This window comes from Arvicanthis niloticus, chromosome 4 (assembly GCF_011762505.2).
Source record: "Arvicanthis niloticus isolate mArvNil1 chromosome 4, mArvNil1.pat.X, whole genome shotgun sequence".
NCBI classification, from domain to species: Eukaryota; Metazoa; Chordata; class Mammalia; order Rodentia; family Muridae; genus Arvicanthis; species Arvicanthis niloticus.
Window position 1 is genome coordinate 7,494,112 of NC_047661.1, and position 5,959 is coordinate 7,500,070.

Genomic DNA, 5,959 nt, shown 5'->3' on the forward strand with positions numbered 1-5,959 from the left:
TCTGGCTTCTGCCACAACATCAATATTGAATCCTCATTGTTCTCCTCTTGGTTATCCTATTGCTACCCTATGTCATGGTGATCCTGCAGTTTTGAATAAGAACCTGTTTTAAATAAGAACCTGCCCTTTCATGAATTCTAACAGTTTGCACGTGATGTAGATTTGGGGATGGGCAAACTCAAAGTCCTGGACATGGGCCTGGGTGGTAACTGAGATGTTCAGCATGAGGGCAAGCTCTCCAACACTGCCCATGCTAGCCCACCAAGTGTGATGACTGGCAGGAAGCAGAGTCAGCTCTCCCATTCTCATGCCTTCACGGCAGACTTATCCACAATCATACTATTAGACGCTGCTCTTAAATGCTGATGCCTAACGACAAGGTATGGGGCCGTTCTCCCAACTGCAAAAGCCGGTAAGGGGCTGGGGTAACTCTCCTGCTCTCACAGCCTCAGAGCTGGCTTACCCATGCCTTTATCATCATTGCTGGCTCCATTGTGCTGCCCAGACAAGGCACAGAGACTTCTTTCTCCAGTGCTCCTGCTGGTGAGGGGCAGGACCAGCTCTCCCACACTCATGACCTCAGGGCCAACTCTCCTGACTACTGCAGGTGACAAGTGGGGAGAAGGGCAGGGCAACAACCCTATGCTCACTCCACCTCACTGCAAACAAGTGTTGGGGCCAGCTTTTCCTTGCTCTTACCCTTGAGGCCAGTTCACCCATGTCAACCCCCCACCCCCAAACAGGGCTAGCTCCACTACACTGCCTGTGCTAGGTACAGGGTCAGCTCTCACTAGTGAGAGGTCAGTCCATGTCTTCAGAATGCCACAGCCAGTAGGAGGAAGAGCTATTTCTCTACACCCCTTAGACATCTACAGGGTCCCAAAAGGCTACCCAGACTAGGGACATATTTAAGATTTCTAAAAGTAATATGAATGAACCATGGACATCAAGATCATGGACCCAGACATACCCCTCAGCAGCAGCACAGGGTAGGAATTCACCACTGCCTCAGGTGACAGGGTTGGCTACACAACCTTCTATTCCTTTCCACCTCACATCTCCAGATCTATCTCTTTATATAATGCTCAAACTGCTCTGCTTCTCTCTCTCTCCCACCTGTCTACCATATACCTGAACACTGAAGTTGCTCCTGCTATGGGCAGGCAGGGCTCTGGATAATCTTCTTTGTCTGAGCCATGTGGTGTGGTAGCAGGTGGACCTCTGTTTGTCTACAGACCACCTATGCCATGCAAAGGCCTGTATCCAGTAGTTTAATATAATAAAACAGTCTGTATAATATTATGCCTATATCCTTGCATTTAAGAGATAACAGAAGTAGGATTAGCAGTTCAAGGTCAACTTTAGTTGTATAGTAAGTTTGAAGCAAGCTTGTGCTATTTCAGATCCTGCCCCCTCCCAAAGACACACAGAGAGAAATAAAGAAAGAAAAAGAAAGAAAGAAAGCAAAATCTCATAACAAAAATAAACAAATGAAAACAATAATAAGAAAGAACAAATAAAAATGTTTTGTTATGAATTTTTTCTGAAATATCTGCCTTTGCAAACAGTATCAGAATATATTTTCTTTTAAAAAATATCATAGTCTTAGAATCATATACATTTTCTTGAAGCAGTCTCCTGAGATCTCCCTGAAGGTATTATAATTAAGGTAGGTTTTATTGGTGTCAAAATGTCACAGTTTTTGCATTTTCTTGCTAAATTAGAAAGTCAAGATAAATTGCAGATGCCATGCTTTGTACAGTTGGTACTCTGCCTTTCTGCCTGATGGTTAAATGCCAAATGCAGTGACTTGAATAAGAATGGCCACCATAAGTTCATGTTGCATCCAAAGCAGCCTCCCACATGGCAGTGTTGGTGACAATGTCCTGAACAGAAGGGCCTTGGCCAGATAAATGGAAAGATTCCTACTGAGTATACAGAGTCTGAAATATGGGCTCCTGTTTAGCATGAGCTATCCTTAATCTGTCAATAGATCAACCACCTTTGTCAAGAGCATCTAGTTCCTGGTGAATCTGAACAGCCTGTACCAGCTAAAAGACCCCTACCTTGTTGACCCCCATAAAAAAATCTGCTTGTATTTCTGCAACCTTTATTTCTGACTATAAAGTGATCTATTTTGGTGCTCTCACTGGCCAAAGGCTGGAAGGTGAACAATGTGCCCTTTCAAAAAGACCCTGTTCTCTTAACCAAATTGCAAATTTGACCATGCTAGTTGTACATCATTGGCTTATGCTAGTTTCTAGCATTTACCTAAGTTCACTTTTTTTGTTTCTTTCCTCCACTTACTTTACTCACGCATTTCTCCTGGCCTACTTGGGTAAGTGTCTTCTCAGAGCTGCCTGCTCTATCTCTCTTTGGTTCACTTGTAACTCTGTCAGTCTCTCTGAGACTCATTATAAAAGTCACACAAGTCAGTAAGGCACATCTTCGGCACCCAGTCCCATGGACAAGGACCTCTTGTCAACAAGATGCTGGGTACCTCTCTAACAAATCGTTTTCTTTTGAGTTGAGAGTCTTGTGAAACTTACTTCTGTGCCCCCCCCTTTTTTATTTATCACTCCTACCTTCTCCAATATTATTCTCTCCTTCCCTCTGATCACTGGAGCCAGCCTTACAGAGATTCAAATGTCTAGTGGGTATGTAAAATACTGAAGTATTGTTACCTGCTGTTCTACCTGACTCTATGGAAAAGCTGATTCTGGGGAGAAGATTTTGCCTGCCCACACCAGATCCAGGCATGGTTGTTTAAAATTTTCTGACAAGGCCTCTGTCCTGGGTCAGACCTTACTCTGTGACATGCAAAAGTTTAACAGATCATTCCAGAAATAGATACATAAGCTGGAGAACAGGGACGATGTATATATACTATTATGACTAGAGACCAATGACTAAACATAATGCTTAACTCTGTAAATACCACCCCCTCTTTTTCTTGGTTTTGTTTACTGTCTTTGAAGTTTTTGTTGAAATGTAAACTTTCTTTCAGGATTTGTAAGGTCCATTAGAGCATGTTGTTGTTGTTGTTAATCTGTAAAATCCCTATCAGTTAAAGTTAGCTTTAAACTTGTAACCAATGGGTTATAGGTAATTTTAATTTGCTACAGCATACCTTGTATGTAACTCAGATACAACTTTTATGTAGGAAAGTGGATAATTTTTTTAGTAGACTAAAGTGCTAACACCAGGCCTCCAAGATGGATTGTTTTATCTTCCCTAGATGAAGGAAAAACTAGACCTCTTAGATGTTTTGGATAAAGATGGATTTTGTTTGGTGGCTTTCATCTTAAGAGTAAAAATAGCAATTGAGCACAAAACCATAAACCTTGTTTATAGAAAATAGGACTTATAAATAAAGTATGTTAGACAACTAATGTTTATATATATATATATATATATATATATATATATATATATATATATTTAACAGAAACTAACTTAAAGATGTTATTTAACATTTACACATGTGCTAACTTTATCAAGTTCTAGTTATTTGAAGAAACCGAGTCATATGTAATTTGTAACTGTATAAAAGGATCAGGACACCAGTGGAGCATCTTGTGGTTACTTAGGCACACCTAACCTCTTGCCCTCTGAGGAGATGGCCATCGAGGGTCCTGCTGTGGAACAAGCCTCCTCCAATGCTCACAATGGAACTGGCTGCTAATAGACCCAATGCACACATCTATGAGGCACTTGTCTGCCTGGAGAGGCTTCGGCTTCCACTGTGCTAATACTCTTAAGGGGCCTGAGAGAATAGGAGGATCTGAGTATGTCTGCTGTAAGGGTTGTATAAGTGACTGTGATGGATCAGGATGCTCAGTGTGTGATATCCTAGCCTGGATGCTAGATGTCAAACAAATGACAACTGGAGATCATGATCCAGCTTTAGAGTAAGTTTCAAAATTTGCTGACAATAAACTTTCAGATCCAAAAGAAGACATGTGATGATAGATAACTCCTGAGAGGAAGGTCTGTGTAGAAGATCTTAATTCACTAGGACATACTGGAAATCATGAAGATTACAGCAGGCCCCCAGTCCTACCTCTAACAGATATGAGAGCAACATTCCTAGAACCATAAAGATTTTATTAAGCCAATAGTGGTTGTGGAAAAATATACTGTTGACTGTTCTTTTTTTGGGGGGTGGGGGGGTTGAGACAGGGTTTCTCTGTGTAGCTCTGGCTGTTCAGGAACCAGGCTAGCCTTGAACTCAGAAATCCGCCTGCCTCTGCTTCTCAAGTGCTGGGATTAAAGGCATGCGCCACCACTGCCCAGCCTGTTGATTGTTCTTAACTGCTTTCAGGTATATGTTAAAGTCAGCAGAAACAGTATTGTATGAGATCACACTCCTAGCCTATCACCAGGCACACCTTTACCTCTGCTGAGTTATTCAATTCACAGACAAATGGTGTCAAGCATCTCTACAGTCAAGCTGCCACCCAGTATTACACCCTGAAAAAGAAATCACAGAGGAAAGACTTTGCTTCATGTTGTTTCTTTTAAGGCTGATATACGTTCTGTTGAATGCCTCTTACAAAATGGAAACGAGGCAAATATTAAAGACCATACTAGATAGACAACGTTTCATGAAGCCTGCAGTCTCAGAAACTTGAAGGTTGTGAAATTGCTGTCCTAGCATAATGCTTTTTTGAGCACTACTGGTTTTCAGAATTATACAACAGTCTCTGACTTAGCCAAGAATGGTCACATAGGTGTAGTTAATATGCTACAGTGTCCTGCAATGTCTTACAGTGTCTCCAGGAATGCAGGTAAGATATTTCATGTGTGGATCATTGATAATACAGACAATGAAAATATAAGATTATTATTGCCACTGCTAGAGAAGAATAGATTATTCTCAACTATCCAGTGCTTGGTCATAAATGGTGGGCAGTGAAAGAATGGGCTGCTACTGCTTAAAAGCAATGGGCTTTTTTGCAGAACAACAAAAAATGCTTAGCAAACATGAGATAGCTCTTAAGTCTAAAGAACATGCTGAGTTTGATACTTCAGTAGCTCATGTCATTGTTTCTGCTGATGAAGCTCAAAGTCCTTTGAAGTGTATGCTTGGGAATCTCAGTGGATGTTGACTTCTGACGTTTGATTGGGTGAAAGCCTTTCTGCACAGCAAAGCATGTAAACAGCAAGAGACATAAAGGTTCCTGGAGATCTAGAGTGGAGTAGGCTCAACAGAGAGCAACTGTAGCCAAAGCTGTTTGATGTATGCTACTTCTTTTTGGAGAGAAACTTCAAATACCATTGTGATACTGTGAATCATGTCAAACCTGACTTTGACCAATGCTTCTGTGTGCAATACATCATATGAAGATCTATTTCACTGTCATACAGAAAGAGTTCATAAGGGCAAAGTCTACATGTTTCCTTCCACCTGACTTATTAGCTGTTAATGGATCTTGAGTTGCTTCCTCTTGACAGATGAATATAATACCATGTATACATTTTAAGTTGAACATGTATGATTTGTAAGAAGCCAGCCATTGTGTTATGTTTTGATCATTTACATGTTTTATGGATAAGTAGCACCATTTACATTTTCCACTTTGAATTACAAAATAAAACAATCGATTAAAAGATAAAGAAAACAAGAATATCATATATATATATATATATATATAATATAACAATGTCTCTGTGAACTACATTTATGATAAAATTTAAGGATCAAACTCAACAGGGATTAATTTATAAATTTCTAATTCTATAAAACCTACTAATTTATTGTAAACTTCTAAAGAGAATTAAGACATTTAAGTTAATCACCAGTTGACTTATAAATGTTCACATTCACATGCTTTAATGTGTTTAATTATGTTTATAGTCATGATAAGTAAAAATGTAGTTCACTTACAGGATTAAACTTAGAGGGAGAGACCAATTTATGTCTCTCATTATCTAGTACTCTGTATAGGTTGTAAAG

At 39.9% G+C, this 5,959-nt stretch overlaps 1 pseudogene; it reads left to right on the top strand.

Moving 5' to 3' along the window:
- The first annotated feature begins 939 nt into the window (after positions 1–939).
- LOC117706792 (BRCA1-associated RING domain protein 1 pseudogene) lies at positions 940–5,461 on the top strand (annotated as a pseudogene).
- The last annotated feature ends 498 nt before the right edge of the window (positions 5,462–5,959 follow it).